This window comes from Ranitomeya imitator, chromosome 4 (genome assembly GCF_032444005.1).
Source record: "Ranitomeya imitator isolate aRanImi1 chromosome 4, aRanImi1.pri, whole genome shotgun sequence".
NCBI classification, from domain to species: Eukaryota; Metazoa; Chordata; class Amphibia; order Anura; family Dendrobatidae; genus Ranitomeya; species Ranitomeya imitator.
In genome coordinates, this window is record NC_091285.1 from 312,294,411 (window position 1) to 312,311,143 (window position 16,733).

General features: G+C 46.0%; 1 protein-coding gene across 1 annotated transcript in view; it reads left to right on the top strand.

Moving 5' to 3' along the window:
* Window positions 1-16,733, top strand: part of MET (MET proto-oncogene, receptor tyrosine kinase) — a 200,333-nt gene that overhangs the window by 74,488 nt on the left and 109,112 nt on the right. The gene's annotated exons all lie outside the window — the stretch shown is intronic.

Below are 16,733 nucleotides of genomic sequence, written 5' to 3' on the forward strand. Positions count from 1 at the left end.
ACGCAAAGGGTGTACCTCCGTGCCGTTAGTTCGGTACGGAGGGTCTTTTTGCCCCCTTTGCGTGGTTTTCTTTAGGGTTTTGTGTAGAAACGTTACCTTTTCTATCCTCGATCTGTTAAGAAAGTCGGGCCTCACTTTGCTGAATCTATTTCATCTCTACGTTTGTCTTTTCATCTTAACTCACAGTCATTATATGTGGGGGGCTGCCTTTTCCTTTGGGGTATTTCTCTGAGGCAAGGTAGGCTTATTTTCTGTCTTCAGGCTAGTTAGTTTCTCAGGCTGTGCCGAGTTGCATAGGCAGAGTTAGGCGCAATCCACGGCTGCCTCTAGTGTTGTTTGGAGAGGATTAGGGATTGCGGTCTGCAGAGTTCCCACGTCTCAGAGCTCGTTCTATGATTTTGGGTTATTGTCAGATCACTGTATGTGCTCCGACCGCTATGTCCATTGTAGTACTGAATTGCCTTTCATAACAGTAGAGATTAAATAGATTTAGCAAAGTGAGGCCCGACTTTCTGAACAGAGCGAGGATAGGAAAGGTAACTTTGCGGTCAACACAAAACCCTACAAAAGCCACGCAAAGGGGGCAAAAAGACCCTCCGTACCGAACTAACGGCACGGAGGTACACCCTCTGCGTCCCAGAGCTTCCAGCAATCAAGAAAACAATATTAAGCAAGCTGGACAGAAAAAATAGCAAACAAAATAGCAAAAGCGGAACTTAGCTATGCAGAGCAGCAGGCCACAGGAACGATCCAGGAGGAAACAGGTCCAATACTAGAACATTGACTGGAGGCCAGGATCAAAGCACTAGGTGGAGTTAAATAGAGCAGCACCTAACGACATCACCACAATACCTGAGGAAGGAAACTCAGAAGCCGCAGTACCACTCTCCTCCACCAACGGAAGCTCACAGAAAGAATCAGCCGAAGTACCACTTGTGACCACAGGAGGGAGCTCTGCCACAGAATTCACAACATCTGCCCCAGTGTCCAGTATTGCTCCAGTGTCCAGAAATCTGCCCCAGGGTCTCCAGCATTGCCCCAGTATATCCAGAAATCTGCCCCAGTGTGTCCAGAAATCTGCCCCAGGGTCTCCAGCATTGCCTCAATGTGTCCAGAAATCTGCCCCAGGGTCTCCAGTATTGCCCCAGTGTGTCCAGCATTGCCCCAGTGTGTCCAGCATTGCCCCCAGTTTGTCCAGCAATCTGCCCCAGTGTCCAGCAATCTGCCCCAGTGTCCAGCATTGCCCCAGTGTGTCCAGAAATCTGCCCCAGGGTCTCCAGCATTGCCCCCAGTGTGTCCAGCATTGCCCCCAGTGTGCACAGCAATCTGCCCCAGTGTGCACAGCAATCTGCCCCAGCGTGCACAGCAATCTGCCCCAGCGTGCACAGCAATCTGCCCCAGCGTGCACAGCAATCTGCCCCAGCGTGCACAGCAATCTGCCCCAGTGTCTCCAGCATTGCCCCAGTATGTCCAGAAGTCTGCCCCAGGGTCTCCAGCATTGCCTCAATGTGTCCAGAAATCTGCCCCAGGGTCTCCAGTATTGCCCCAGTGTGTCCAGCAATCTGCCCCATGGTCTTCAGTATTGCCCCAGTGTGTCCAGCATTCTGCCCCATGGTCTCCAGTATTGCCCCAGTGTGTCCAGCAATCTGCCCCATGGTCTCCAGTATTGCCCCGGTGTGTCCAGCAATCTGCCCCATGGTCTCCAGTATTGCCCCAGTGTCTCCAGCAATCTGCCCCATGGTCTCCAGTATTGCCCCATTGTCTCCAGCATTGCCCCCAGAGTCAGACATAAAGAAAAAAAAAATCCTCACCTCTCCCGTTCCTAGCGCAGGTCCGGTGCAGCCAGTCAGCGTCTCTCCGGCTCTACAACGCTCAGGACAGAGAGGCTGAGCGGCGCGCACAGTGATGACGTCATCGAGCCCTCTGCCCTGAGACGTCGCAGAGTCAGAGGGCGCTGAAGACGCTGCAGCTGCCGCAGGAACCAGGAGAGGTGAGTATTAGAGCGGAGGGCGGGGGCCGGGGGTGGGGGGAGCCTGGTCTTGGCGGCGGGCGGCGCCGCCCGAAGATTTAAAGTGCCCGCGTCTTTTTTTTTTTTTTTTCCTTCCTCCTCCTGCAGCGCCGGCCGCCCCCCGCATTGTGCCGCCCGGGGCGGCCCGCCCCCCCCGCACCCCTCTTCCTACGCCACTGAGCCATGGTGAGGTAGCAACGTTTCGGCCGCACATCCGGCCTTTTTCAAGCATACAACATAGTGCTGAGGGCTGTCTTAAATAGTGTGCACTCCACGCAGGGAGCCAATCACCATTCAGTGCCAGCCCATCATTAAAACATACAAAAAAATATAAGCAAAAAAATAAAGTGCAAAACAGACATCAGATATATGTAAACATATAAATCATATGCAAATAGGTCACCGCTGTATATGATAGTATAATAATCACTTCATAAATGCAAAACATATAGTGTTTATTTCTGCCCCATATGTTTCCATGATGCATGTTCATCTCCATAACAACCATTTGTCAGTGGGTTCGGCATCATGTCAGACTTCCTGTGTTGTCCCAGTCAGTTGCAGTAGTTGGCGCTGAAAAACTTAAACACCCAATCCGAACTTCCAATACATCGGTGTACAGCCCAAACCACCAATGCAATGAGATCATACATTGAAACATACTTACAGCGTCATCGGTAATGTTCACCCTGGTCTTCCCCATGCTCTTCCGGTCTCAACACAGGGCGCGGTGTGCTTGCATCAGCGCCCCACGTCATTGCTGAGTAACCCCGCCTAAACGGGGAGGAGCTCAGCGCCGGCATGATGCGTCCCAGCAACGCACACCGCAAACCCCACGTGATCGCAGATCACATGGATTGCCAAGGAAACTCCGATGCGCCACTCTGGTCAGCTGTAGTATCCATAGTAACCGCATTACACTGCTAGCACTACATAACCGCAGATCGCATAGGTTGCCGAGGGAACACCAATTTTATGCTCTATTCGGCTATAACATCCATAATTATTATTCAAAGCGCTCGTATTTCACCATAATGTTAGCCCATAGTTTAGTGAAGAGTCTAACCCGCTTATATGGGCATATTAGTACATAGGGTGTAGCTTAATAATAGGAAAACCGCATCTAACTAAAAATAATCAGAGCATATATTCTATCTATATTATCAATAATCCAAAAAGTCTTACAATCATGGAACAACCATAGAGCATCATGATTATTAATACATATATCATGATGGCAGTTCAAATGGGACAGTCGGGGAGAATCCCAGACTGGACAAACCAGAATATTAATATATATGATATAGGACTGTATAAATCCAGTATTTAATCTTAGTAAAGGATCCTAATATTCCATGCACCGACTGTCGCATTCGCTGTCCATCTGGTGACACACAAAAACAAAAAAAGACACATATATGTTAAAAGCAATATCTGTACATAATAAAAACAAAGACGATGGCGATCCTTAACAATCTTGTTAAGGCAGTAAGGAGCACTATGGGGCTAACAGACCCTCATTTGAAAAGATCGGTACAGGGCATAATGTATGGAGGTCTCGACCAAAAAGAAGGGCCTTTCCTCTTAACGAGAAAATCCTAGCATTAATTAAAAAGGAGTGGAAAAACCTATAAGAAAGGCATTACTTACGCCAAAAAGAAAATATCCATTTGATGACCAATCTTGCTCCTTCTGGGAAAAAGCCCCTAAGCTGGATGTTGCCATCGCTAAGGCATCTAAAAAGTATGTCCTTCCACTTGAGGACATTGGGGTCTTGAAAGATCCAATGAACAAAAAGGCAGATGCTTTCCTCAAAAGCTCATGGGAGGCAGCTGGTGGAGGGCTAAAACCGGCGGTTGCTGCCGCATGCACGTCCCGTTCCCTAATGGTCTGGTTACACCAATTAGAAATCCAGCTTAAGAACAGGTCATCTCGTGACTCGATCTTAAAGGGAACCTGTCACCCCCGTTTTTTCAGATTGAGCTATAAATACTGTTAAATAGGGCCTGCGCTGTGCGTTACTATAGTGTATGTAGTGTACCCTGATTCCCCACGTATGCTGAGAAATACATTACCAAAGTCGCCGTTTTCGCCTGTCAATCAGGCTGGTCAGGTCGGGTGGGTGTGTTCACAGCGCTCTTTTCTTCCCCAGCTTTCCGTTGGTGGCGTAGTGGTGTGCGCATGTCCAAGGTCCGAATTCCCTGCGCCTACGTGAAGACACAGCGCGCGATCTGCGCTGTCATCCCTTTCATCGGTGGGGGCGGCCATCTTCCTGGGGCCGCGCGTGCACAGATGGAGTGCTCTGCTGCACGGGGCTTCAGGAAAATGGCCGCGGGATGCCGCGCGTGCGCAGAAGAGATCGCGGCGGCCATTTTCCCAAAGCCGAGATGCAAACTCGGCTTTGGGAAAATGGCCGCCGCGATCTCTTGTGCGCACGCGCGGCATCCTGCGGCCATTTTCCTGAAGCCCCGTGCAGCAGAGCACTCCATCTGCGCACGCGCGGCCCCAGGAAGATGGCCGCCCCCACCGATGAAAGGGATGACAGCGCAGATCGCGCGCTGTGTCTTCACGTGGGCGCAGGGAATTCGGACCTTGGACATGCGCACACCACTACGCCACCAACGGAAAGCTGGGGAAGAAAAGAGCGCTGTGAACACGCTCACCCGACCTGACCAGCCTGATTGACAGGCGAAAACGGCGACTTTGGTAATGTATTTCTCAGCATACATGGGGAATCAGGGTACACTACATACACTATAGTAACGCACAGCGCAGGCCCTATTTAACAGTATTTATAGCTCAATCTGAAAAAACGGGGTGACAGGTTCCCTTTAAACACCTTGCCAGTAATGCGTGGAGCTGCCGCTTTCTTAGCAGATGCCTCCGCGGATTCGATCAGACTATCTGCTAGGTCAGCAGCATTTTCTAATGCTGCAAGACGAGCCCTTTAGCTAAAGTGTTGGCCAGGGGAATTCTTATTTGGACCCACTTTAGATGACATCTTGGAGAAGGCAGGGGATAAAAAGAAATCATTCCCCTCCCTTGGTTTCCCTTCCTACAGGAGGCCCTTTCGGAGCAAGAGGTTTTTCCGAAGGCAGCCGGGGAAAAACCAAGACAAGTGGGAAGATAAGAGAAACAAGAACAAGGGATTCATATTCAATAAGAGCCCTAATGACAACAAAAAGCCCACCCAATAAATGTTTGCCCCAGGTGGGGGAAAGACTGTCCCTCTTTCTCTCGGCCTTGGAGAAAATTACCAGCAGTCCTTGGATTTTGAACATAATAAAATCAGGACTAAAGCTAAAATTTCTCAAACCTCCTCGTCTCTCCTTTATGATGACATCACTGAGGTCTTCGGGGAAGGAGCAACTAGCATTAGAAAAAGAACTCCCCTCTGTTCCTGAGGAAAAAAAACGGACGGGTCATTCAGGACTATCATAAATTTGAAAAGTCTAAACAAATTTCTAGACGTCCAGTCGTTCAAAATGGAAACAATAAAAATGTCAATAAACATGCTGTTTCCACTGTGTTTCATGGCAGTTCTGGATCTGAAGGACGCCTACTATCACGTCCCTATCCACAAAGTTCACCAAAAATTCCTCAGCATAGCAGTCTACATCAGGGGGTGATATACCATTTTCAATTCTCAGCTCTCCCCTTCAGGCTGGCCATAGCTCCACGAATCTTCACAAAATTAGTTGCAGAGGTAATGTCTCACCTGAGGGAACAAGACACCCTGGTTGTGTCATACCTCGACGACTTCTTGGTAATTGGCACCTCTCCCCAACACTGCGGAAGACAGCTAGAGACAATTATGCACTCATTAGAAAACCTGGGCTCGTTGGTGAACTTAAAAAAATCCAGGTTGTTACCGTGCCAAATCCAAAAATATCTGTGTCTTACTTTGGACTCTATAAAACAAGAATGCCGCCTTCCAGCAGAAAAAATCCAAAACATTATGGGACTAGTATCCAGAATGCGAGATCTCCCCTCCATAACCCTCCGCCAAGCTATGTCCCTCTTGGGATCCATGACGGCCTGCATCCCTGCAGTCCAATTGGCTCAGCTCCATTCGAGGGACCTTCAATGGCAAATTTTGTCAGAAGAAGTCTCTCTAAAAGGGAATTTAGAAAGTCGGTTCAGTTTATCTCCAAACACGATTCTGTCACTAGATTGGTGGACATCGCAAAACAATCTTTCTTGAGTCCCATGGGTAACTCCTGTCTCAAAAATAGTAACAACAGACGCAAGCCCCAGCGGGTGGGTGGCACACCTGAACGACCTATTAGCTCAGGGGACTTGGATGCCGGATCTAAAAAAGTATCCTCCAACATGAAGGAACTGCTGGCAGTCAAGTTTGCACTTTTGCAGTTTCTGGGTCCCCTTCAGTCCCACCATGTCAGAGTTATGTCGGACAACATAGTAGTGGTAGCGTACCCGAATCACCAAAGGGGTACCCGTTCTCAGAGTGTGATGGAGGTAACCAAATCGATCTTCCATATAGCCGAGGGCAACCTTCAATCTCTGTCAGGCCTTCATATAAAGGGGGTGGACAATTACAGAGTGGATTTCCTGAGTCGTTCCCGCCTGAAGCAAGGGGAATGGGAGTTAATTCAATCAGTGTTTATCCAGTTTTCAGAAAAATGGGGGGTACCGAGCATAGATCTCTTCGCAAACAATCTGAACAAAAAATGGACACCTTTTGCTCAATAACACCATTGGGGATTCCTGTATCACTGGATGCGTTCCTGATTCCTTGGTACCATCAGCTAGCATATGCCTTTCCCCCAATTGCGCTGATTCTGGCAGTGCTGAGGAAGACTCGGAAGGACGGGGCTCACGTAATCTTAATAGCCCCGTTCTGGCCAAAGAGGCCTTGGTTTTCTTGGATGATGAGAATGTCCATCTCCGACCCTTGGGTACTGCCAGACCTCCCAATCCTCCTCCCCGAGGGCCCAGTTCATCATCCGCAGGTTGCAAGTTTACACTTGACAGCCTGGCATTTGAAAGGGAGCTACTAGAAAACAGAGGATTTTCTCCGGGGCTGGTTTCTACACTATTACAAAGTAGGAAACCCGTTACAACCAAGCAATACGGAAAAATATGGAAAAAATTCCTATCATCCTCGGGCGCCAAAATAGATGAGGGAGTCCCTCTTAAGGCTATACTAGAATTCCTGCAAATGGATTAGAAATTGGTCTGGCCACAAGTACCCTGAAAGTCCATGTAGCAGCTTTGGGGGCTCTATTTAACTATGATTTGGCAGGGAATCGGTGGGTTTCCAGGTTTATCAGGGCAGCCGGTAGATCAAGACTTCTTCCTGTAAAAATTACCCCCTCAGTGGGATTTAAATTTAGTCCATGAAGCCCTGACTAAACCTCCCTTTGAACCATTAGCGGATGTCCCACTAAAAATCTTATCCCTCAAAACATCTCTGCTGGTCGCTCTCACCTCTGCACGTAGAGTTAGCGACATACAGGCTCTATCTTCCCACCCCCCTTTCAGTCAATTCTTGGATGATAGGGTTGTTCTTAAAACAGACCCAGCGTATCTCCCAAAAGTAGCATCCCGATTTCATAGGAGACAAGAAATATATCTTCCCTCCTTTTGTCCTAACCCTAAAAACAAGGAGGAAGAGTCCTTACATATATTGGATGTTAGGAGATGCCTGATGCATTATATAGAAGCCACTAGAGAGAGTAGGGAGGACGGCTCTCTTTTTGTGTGCTTTCAGCGTTCCCGGAAGGGGAGGAAAGCTTCCAAAGGCACTTTGGCAAGATGGATCACGGACGCCATCAGCCTATCGTATTCATCAAGCAGGGTACCCGTCCCGGGAAATATCAGGGCTCACTCAACGAGAGCAGTTGCAACCTCATGGGCGGAGAAGGCCGGAGCCTCAATCGATCAGATATGTAGAGCTGCTACCTGGTTTTCACCATCTACATTCTATAAGCACTCTAGATTGGACCTTATCTCCTCTTCAGACCTTACCTTTGGTAAAAGGGTTCTGGAAGCGGTGGTCCCTCCCCGAATGTACAATCTCTGCAATTCTCCGTGGTACCGTCATGGGCGTCAGAGAAAAATATAGTTCTTACCGATAACTGTATTTCTCTGAGCCCATGACGGCACCCGTACATTCCCTCCCTTCACTTATGGGTGTGCACATTAATATAGTGCCCTATGCCAGTTATTTAAATAGCCACGCGGTATCTCAATTAAGTTTTTAAGTAATGTTAAAATTAAGGTTCTATTCCTTAGGCGCCCATCATTCTTAAACAACTGATGCGGGAGAGAGGTACCGCCTTTTTATCTGTAGGTTTCCTGTCCTTGGTGGGCGGATCCCCTCTCTCCGTGGTGCTGTCATGGGCTCAGAGAAATACCATTATCGGTAAGAACTATATTTTTCTCGGGCAACTGCAGGCTGGTATTTTTAGGTTGTGAAAGATGCAATTACCATGGACAGCCTGATATACCTCTGAGCTCTCTACTTTACCTTTGCTATTTACAAAAAATGGAGGGACCGCACATTATTATTTTCTATTTATACATGTAATGCACAAATTATGTATCTCACATCTATGTATTGACATCTGTTATCTACAGTATGTATTATCTTTGCACATATTTAACACATAATAAATAAGAATTTCTTGAATACATTTTATTTCAGTACATGTAACACAGGTGGCATATGTAGAAGACATGGATGTCAAACAGATGTCACATGGATGATACTATTACACATGTACAGTATACATATATGTCATACCGATGGTACACACATGGGTGGCCAACAGGAAACCACAAAGTAAACTGAATGTCTCATGGGTATGTTTTTTTAAGCGGACGTGTAAACGGGGCCTTAAAATCTAATCTCTTATGGTCAGAAGTGTGCTCTCTCTCCTGTAGAAAGCAAGCTCTTATAATCAGTGGGGTCTACTCTTCTGTAGAGTGTAATCTCTTATGATAAGCGGGATTTTCTCTCTCGTAGAGTGTAAGCTCTTATGGTTAGCGGAGTCCTCTCTCTTGCCTGTATAGTTTAAGTTCTTATGATCATTGGGTTCTACTGTCCTGTAGAGTTTAACCTCTTATGGTAAGCTGGGTCTTCTCTCTCTCACTCGTAGAATGTAAGCTCTTATGGTCAGCGGGGTCCTCTCGCCTGTAGAGTGTAAGCTCTTACTGTCAACAGGGTCCTCTCGCCTGTAGAGTGTAAGCTCTTATGGTCAGCGGGGTCCTCTCGCCTGTAGAGTGTAAGCTCTTATGGTCAGCAGGGTCCTCTCACTTGTAGAGTGTAAGCTCTTATGGTCAGCGGGGTCCTGTCGCCTGTAGAGTGTAAGCTCTTATGGTCAGCGGGGTCCTCTCGCCTGTAGAGTGTAAGCTCTTATGGTCAGCAGGGTCCTTTTGCCTGTAGAGTGTAAGCTCTTATTTTCAGTGGAGTCCTCTTGCCTGTAGAGTGTAAGCTCTTATGGTCAGTGGAGTCCTCTCGCCTGTAGAGTGTAAGCTCTTATGGTCAGTGGAGTCCTCACTATCTCAGCTGTAAAGGGTGAACTTGAATGGTCAGGAAAGTTCTCTTTCCTCTCCCTTATGTGATTTATCTGAGCAATTACAAGCTTTCTAAAATTGAGATTTGTACAAATTTATTTGCCATGAACTGAATTTTGGGCTGGAAATTTGGCAAAGTCAGCAAAGTCAAATTTAAAATATCTGCTCATCTCTAGTAACAAGTCACAACCTGTGTAAGGCTAGGTTCAGATTGCGTTAGTGCAATCCGTTTAGCGCCTAGCGCTAGCGGATTGCGCTAACGCAATGTCTTTTTCGTGGTCGCGTTAAACGTCCCCGCTCTCGCAGATCTCCGATCTGCAAGAGCGGAGGACGGACCGCGGGCGCGCCTCGGACGCTGCAAGCAGCGTCCGCGGCGCGCCACAAAACACCGGCACATCGCTAGTGATGCGCGTCCCCATTGCTGTTAATGGGCGCGCTAACGGACGCGTTGCACGGCGTTAATTTCGCCATGCAACGCTGTCCGTTAGCGCAGTCCCATTAACGCAATGGGAATCTAGCCTAAGAAATGTATTTTTGTCAAATATTTGAAAAATAATTCTAACACTTGGCTCCTGACTTTACAGTAGGGATTGTCCCAACTTTAACTATTCATTGCATAGATGTTAAAAAAAACTAATGGTATATAATATGCATTGTACATATACCCAAAAATATTATTGTATGTATCAATTTGTCAATTATATGCTGTTAAAAAAAATCCAGTGAAGGCTTGTTGTATTTTTTACATCAGTGTTCCCCAACTCCGGTCCTCAAGAGCCACCAACAGGTCATGTTTTCAGGATTTCCTTAGTATTCCACAGGTGATTGAATTCTTTCCTGTCGTGGTGATGCAATTATCACCTTTGCAATACTCAGGAAATCCTGAAAACATGAATTGTTGGTGGCTCTTGAGGACCGGAGTTGGGGAACACTGTTTTACATAGTAGGATACCACCTGGTGTTCAAATTATATAGCAGTGTGACAGTCAACCTAATGGGCCGAGAGCTGCTGGACGCGCATGCTTAGTCATTTTCCCAGCAGTATACACAACCTACTAATAATATACTTGTATTAAGAAAAGTTCTCCAATCTCATGATATCCAAAGTGGAAAATCCCTTTAAAAAATATGGTGTAATATACAGTATATAGTTATTAGATATATAGAAAAATGTGACATATGTCCTCTGATGGCAAATTGGACAATTGCGTTTTATATACAGAATTCATTTTATCAATTGAAAATCCCATTTACATGACAAATATTAATGCTTAGCACTTTTCTGTAAACTCTGACATTTCGCATTGGTGAATCAGGGCATGGTCCATGGATGTGAGTCAGTACCACTAAGCTGCTCTAGGGCAATGCAGATTAATGTAAAAGGAAACCAAATAACTGGATAAGGAAAGAGATAGACAGCACTGTCAGAGCATTAGAATGGTAATGTGATCTATTCTACCCTCAGTAAGATGAATGCTGCCGACATTTATTAGATTAGTGACTGATTCAGCATTTATTATTTTAAACTGCCACAAAATGACACTTTAATTCATTATGCGTGCTTTTACTAATCCGCCAATCAATTATCTGAATGTGTAGTTACGTTATCATAACAGATCATCGTTTTTTTGTTTCTTTTCTTTTTTTTTCCCACCTCAGCAGTAAGAGTATATGACATTCCCATAGTACTCGTCAGTTTTTGGAATTCATATGGACTTAATCCTCTTTCACATCACTGTCCCAACACATCTGGATTTATTAGGTTCTGAAACTTGGTTACGCGGATTCACTACCATAATTGTACGGACAGCCACATTGTCATTGTAAGCTGTAGCATTAGGACTTGCCTTTACCAGAACTCAGACCATTATTGCTCTTCAACTAACCTATGTAGTAGACACTATGAGCCCGATTCATCAAGACCGCCATTGTTCACACCGCTCCTGATGGGGGAGATGGGCAGAAGTCAGATGGTTCTGGTTCATGAAGAGGTGTTTGCCTCTTTAGGAATCAGGATCTTCTGACAAGTGCTGTACACCTCTTTGCGTGCCTCACTACAAATCCGACTCCAGACACAAAAGTCACAACATTTTAGTGCTGCTTTGAGTTGCATGAACATAAAGCGGCTTTTGACAGCTGGCATAACAGTTTTGATGAATCAGGCCCTATGCATTTAATCAAGATGTAAACTGTACAAGGTTTGTTCAGTCCCCTATTCAGTCCCTTCCGACTTGCAATGTGATGCCGACTGCAATGATTTTTTTAAGCCGCATAGAAGATATCACAAAATGAGTGTTTTGCTCATTCATTGGCTGATCACTGCCATGTTTACACAGGTCAATTATCCGAAACGATTCTACTAGTGATGAGCAGGTGTGCTCAGATATCGTGTTATCCAAGCATGCTTGGGTGTGCTCCGGGTATCTCGGGCGTGCTCGAGTAATATGTTCCAGTCCCACAGGTGCATGATTTGCAGCTCTTAAACAGCCACTAAGCATGCAGCCGCGGGGATTCAAACATATTACTCTAACACACCCATGATACTCGGATAACAGTATGGTCAGATAACATGATATACGAGCACGTTCGCTCAAAAGGGCCTTTATCTACAACTTGGCACCAATTTAGTTGAAATGAGCATGTGCTATTAAACCACAGTGCTACAAGTAAGGCTGGGTTCACACTTCAATATGGGCGTCCGTTAGACGGACTATGTTACACCGTGGCATAACGCGGTGTAATGTAGTCCGTTAACGCCGCCATTAATTCCTATGTCGGACGCATCATTGGCGCACGCCCACAATTGGCGTGCGCTTGCGATGTGCCGTCATTGAGTGACAGACCCTGGGACGCGGGCTGCAGCGTTTCCAGGTCCGTCACTGCTAGCGCAGATAGAGCATCTGCTAGTTCTATCTGCGCTAGCGCGATGACACATCTGTACTTGCGCATGTGTTGAACGGGCTGCTGTTAACGCAATGTGAACCTGGCCTTAACTGTATCATACATGGGTATAGGGTGGTAGTCAATTGAAGCTGACATAAGCCATATTTAGTATAATGTAGGGCTGCCCATAAAATCCACAATGATTCTATTATTTATACTGATTTCAAATGGGAAAAGAGAATCCGTCATGTTGGATTTCAGCGGACCATGAAATCTTTTACTTTGATGACCCACAATAATGTGTGTTCCTTCACTGGTATATTAATTTTATAACATTGGGAATCTCATGCACAAATAGATTGAGTCTACACCAGGCTCGCGTGACATTGTATCAGGGAATTGCATTGTTTGCTGCTTCCGATAAAACTATATCTCACAATTAGTTTTCTGCTTATAGAACAAACTAATTAGTGTATTATATTTGTCTGAGTCAATAACGTTTAATTCTGCTGCACTAATCAAATTAGTATCTACAAAAGCGTACATCTCCATATGATAAGCAGATAAATCTCATCACTGTGCTCATGACGTGCTCATTTGTTTTTGGTGATCCTTTGCAGTAATGTGTAAACTAATGTGCACATTCTGAAATAAAATGAAGTGCTGCTCCGTAAATAATCCTAAGTGGGAATTGGAAGGGTGACATGTGAATAGTAAAAATACTACAACATTTTTTCAGGCAATGTACATGGAATTATATAAAATTTTAACTTAAAGGGTTTGTCTTAGTGTGACTTCCATATTCCAAAAATTATTAATGAGATGAGTCTTAGGGCCCCCATGCATATTAGACTGTTGGCCAGACCTGCCGCTATCAATAGGTTCAGCTGAAGTTCTAATTTCTATGGGGGTGCCAACTGAGGGTCCGGTGTGATGTCGATCTTGCCAATCTGATTTTGGACTGCCGATCTCATTGTGCTCACAGAGAGAAGTTGCCGGCCAATAAATCAGCCAGTGTCTTTCTCAAGAAAGTCACGGAAGTGCTTGACCAAACAAGGACTACTGTGTATGGGAGAGTTGGCTGAGATGGCTGTCGGTCAACCAACAACCATCTAATATGTATTGCCGGCTTAAGGCTTGCAATTCTCCTCTGGGAACCAGACAGGAGTCACTAGGTATGAGCAGATCCCACTCTGTCTGGCCAGGCATGTTAAAATATTAAAGTGGATCTGTCATCAAATTTCACAATATAAACTTTATGCATTTTTAAATATAACCCTCAAGCCTGGTGTGTGTGGTGCATTTACATTAGAATTACTGCAAAATCCACACTTTAAAATGAGCATTTTTATGAGTCCAGTTAAAGAGTGAATTCAATCACCTAACACTTATCCTGAAGGACAGCTGCAGAGTGTACTGAGCAGTGTGAGTAGCAGGGAGGAGGGACGATCAGGCTAGGTGAAGGAAAATTGAGTAGAATTTTTTAAAAGGATTTTATAGTTATTCTGAAATATATTTTCAAAGTAAGTATACCAGCCTCATCTACTCTCACATTTTTGTAATTATTTGTGCAGTTTGTATTGTAAAATCTCATAAAAGATTTGATTAAACAGAAAACCACTCATTTGATTTTCTGGCATTTATTAAAAAAAAGCAAAAAACTTTTATTTATATTGCAACAACATATTCCGCAGCACTTTATAATTAAGCGGGGACATATACAGACAATAAATTCAATACAAGGTAGGACAGTTGAACAGTTACAGTAGGAGTGAGGGCCCTGATCGCAAGCTTACAATCTACAAGGAAATGGGGGGAACACAGTAGGTGAAAAGTGCTTGTTATTTCAGGTCTGGCCATTATAATAAACTAGATGGTAGCTCGATTCTAACGCATCGGGTATTCTAGAATATGTATGCGTAGTGTATAGCATAGCCCACGTAGTATATTGCACAGCCACGTAGTATATTGCACAGCCACGCAGTACATTGCACAGCCCACGCAGTAAATTGCGCAGCCCACACAGTACATTGCGCAGCCCACGCAGTACATTGCGCAGCCCACGCAGTACATTGCGCAGCCACGTAGTATATTGCCCAGCCATGTAGTATATTGCCCAGCCACGTAGTATATTGCGCAGCCAACGTAATATATTGCGCAGCCCATGTAGTATATTGCGCAGCCCACGTTGCATGTTGCGCAGCCCACATAGTATATTGCGCAGCCCACGTAGTATATTGCGCAGCCCACGTTGTATATTGCGCAGCCCATGTTGTATATTGCGCAGCCCACGTTGTATATTGCGCAGCCCACGTTGTATATTGCGCAGCCCACGTATATAGCAATGTGGGCATCATATCCCTGTTAAAAAAAAAGAATTAAAATAAAAAATAGTTATATACTCACCCTTCGTTGGCCCCTGGATCCAGGAAGCGGTTACCGACGCTCCTCGTGTGCTCCGGTCTCAAGAGTGCATTGCGGTTTCGCGAGATGATGACGTAGCGGTCTCGCGAGACCGATACATCATCATCTCGCGAGATCGCAATGCAATGAGCGGTTATCGGAGCGTTGCGAGGAGCAGGAAAGGCGCCGGAAGGTGAGTATATGATGATTTTTTATTTTTTTATTTTTAACATTAGATCTTTTTACTATTGATGCTGCATAGGCAGCATCAATAGTAAAAAAGTTGGTGACACAGGGTTAATAGCAGCGTTAATGGAGTGCGTTACACTGTGGCATAACGTGGTCCATTAGCGCTGCGATTAACCCTGTGTGAGCGCTGACTGGAGGGGAGTACGGAGCAGGCACTAACTGCGGGGAGGAAGGAGCGGCCATGTAGCCGTCGGACTGCGCCCGTCGCTGATTGGTCGTGGCAATGGTCGTGGGAGTTTTGCCACGACCAATCAGTGACATGGATTCCATGACAGACAGAGGCCGTGACCAATGAATATCCGTGGCAGACAGACAGAACGACAGACAGAACGACAGACAGAAAGACGGAAGTGACCATTAGACAATTATATAGTAGATAGGTATTTTCATATAAAGCTGCATGATCCGGTCATCAGCCCGTGTGTTTAAGTGCAATTATCATCTGCAGTTATTATGTGCATGGAGGATGAGGAGACAGATGAATAGGAGGGAGCAGGTTCTGAATAATATTTAAAAGGTGGGGACAGGGAAGAGTTAGATTAGTGAGTTGAAGTGATAGGCTTATTTAAAGAGAGGTGTTTTTAAATCGCGCTTAAAAATGGGGCTAGGTAATGTTAGGAGTCGAGTTTCCTCTGCTGCACAGGGGGAATCTCGATCCGTGTCTGCTGCGGTCTCCCATTCTGCATTGGCCGCACTGGAGCCTGCTCAGCGGAGACGTCGCTTCCAGCGTCTCACTGAGACTGATACTATGCAAAGGGTTACTACTGCCTCTCCAGGCTCTGCTATTGTACCCTGCACTGATCTACGGCGAGCAGGCTTTTCTGGGACTAAGTCCTGCTTTGCACACACTGAGCATGCCCAGGGCAAGATCTCTCAGTGGAGATCTAGGGTCACATGCTCAGGTACCACAGCAACTTCCATTGGTCCTTCTTGGAAGGTCCTTGTAGGTGCTAGGACTAAGTCCTGCTTGCACTCTGAGCATGCCCAGGGCAAGATCTCTCAGTGGAGATCTAGGGTGACATGCTCAGGTACTGCAGCAACTCCATTGGTCCTTCTTTGAAGGTCTTGTACGTGCTGCAACTATTTAAGGCTCGCATGGCCGCACGGCCATGCGCTAGTATCTTCCTACGTTATGTGCTTTGCACCAGTGTGGTCATGCATTTGCATGTGTTCAGGGACCCGGCTGAAATAAGCCCCTAGAATGCTGGCACCTCCGGCGAGGAGATTGTGTTTGTGTGTATTCAGGGACCCAGCTGAAATAAGCCCCTAGAATGTTGGCTCCTCCGGCGAGGAGTTTGTGTGCATGCATGACCACTTGACAGCTCTCATTTGGGTAGTTAGCCTGTGCCTCTGTGAAAGTCTAACAGGGCACAGAGCTTTTGCTTTCTCGGCTGCTCTGTGAAGCTAACAGAGCTGGTTCATACCGCCATATAGTGCCGCCATTTACTTAGCAGCAGGTTCCTTCCTGCACGGTGGATCCCGGGTTGCGAACGCACCAATCCCATCTAATAAATATATTCGTGCTTTCCGCCAACCCTAACAGGTAATAGTTGGATTGTTTGGGGTAGTGCATTCCAGAGAACTGGCACAGCACAGGAGAAGAGGTTCGGATTATGGAGGATATTAGTCTAAGATCAGTTTCAGAACA